Source organism: Perkinsus marinus (genome assembly GCF_000006405.1).
Source record: "Perkinsus marinus ATCC 50983 genomic scaffold scf_1104296952396, whole genome shotgun sequence".
NCBI lineage: Eukaryota > Perkinsozoa > Perkinsida > Perkinsidae > Perkinsus > Perkinsus marinus.
In genome coordinates this window covers 1-1441 of record NW_003208866.1, presented here as the reverse complement: position 1 = coordinate 1441, position 1441 = coordinate 1, and the positions used below count along the sequence as shown (strand labels likewise).

Sequence of the window (1441 nt, the reverse complement as noted above, 5' to 3'; positions counted from 1 at the left end):
ATCACGATACATCGGATCACTGCTGCGTGCCGATAGACATTTTTATCAGTAATGGAAAACGTCCTTCCGAGCCAGTGAACACTTTCACAGTAATGGAAAACATCCTTCCGAGCCAGTGAACACTTTTCACCAATGAAAAGCACCACCTGATTCACAATGCGGCCTGCGAGGATCGAACTCGCGACCTTAGGATTATGAGACCTACGCGCTACCTACTGCGCCAAAGCCGCATGAAAGGCGGTAAATGTCCAAGAGTGGAGTTGACCGACTTACCTTTATCATTTCTTTTTTGATCTTTTCCGATCCCCCCTAACTCATGACAACCACCCGACGGCTCGTTTTCGTGGCCCTCTACGAGATCTTATTTGTTCTCCCTAGATTGGTTCTATATGTCACCGTATCCTTGCATTCGTGCTCGATGATGCCTGCTTTGTTCACGGTTATTTCCTTGTACCAGTGTTCAGAACACTGTGTTCTGGTGACTGGTGACACAAGATTCGAGAGGAGATACCCATTTATAGATTGCCTAGAAATTATTTGGTGTTGTGTAACCAATTATCACCATGCTGACGAGTCACGCGATTCGAGGGAATTTCAAACTACAAACAGGGAACTTTAGCCAATGATTGGTGACGTTTAATCCTCGTGCAACCTGATCCATCATTGTACCTTACTTCTTACACTTCAAACTTCAGATACCTTTCAACGATGTAATGCAGTTGAATTACTCATGCTAGCAACGTCAAAGAAAATGGAGAACCCGGGCATCGATCCCGGTGCCTCTCGCTTGCTAAGCGAGCGCTCTACCATTTGAGCTAGTCCCTGTTACAAATAGCGCGCACCCAGATAATCGATTGCATTTGGAACCCATTCCATTTGTTGTCTCGTTTGCCAGTACATTTGGTGGAGAACCCTTGGCCTTCACGATTCAGGTAAGTATTCGGAATGGCATTAGACCCTAGCATCATTGCAATTACCACTCTTCTCGATATCTCAGAAACAGATCTAGCGTTTGTGAAAGAAAATGACTTAGAATTAGCATTTACCACGCACGATCTCCCTCTCAAGGATCGTTGTTACTATCGTGCCATATTTTCTGATATATCTAGTAAGTCGCATAGCACTTCTCATAGCATAACTACAGATTCATCACATTCTACTACTTTATCACACGAGCCAACTGCCTTATATCATATTCGGCAGGACGTTCAACGTGAAATTGCCGCCAAAAATATCAAACCATGGCGTGGCTTAGCAGATTATCGCTCATTCATTGAATTTAAGATAGAAGTTGAGTATGTTTTAGATGATCTTGTCAGTCCCGATTCACCTACCTTTGAGACCTACACGTATCACACATTAAAGTATTTGATAGATTCTAGTTTATGGGTGTCTGTGAAACGTGAGATTCCAGATCGCACTACTTCAAAAATATGGGACT

The 1441-nt window shown here is 43.4% G+C and overlaps 2 non-coding genes across 2 annotated transcripts; both read right to left on the bottom strand.

Annotated features, from left to right (window-relative positions):
- Window positions 1-157: 157 nt before the first annotated feature.
- Pmar_PMAR029664 lies at window positions 158-230 on the bottom strand. The gene has a single exon. It is a non-coding gene; the product is annotated as a tRNA-Met (tRNA).
- A 522-nt stretch (window positions 231-752) lies between these two features.
- Window positions 753-825, bottom strand: Pmar_PMAR029663. The gene has a single exon. It is a non-coding gene; the product is annotated as a tRNA-Ala (tRNA).
- Window positions 826-1441: the final 616 nt, after the last annotated feature.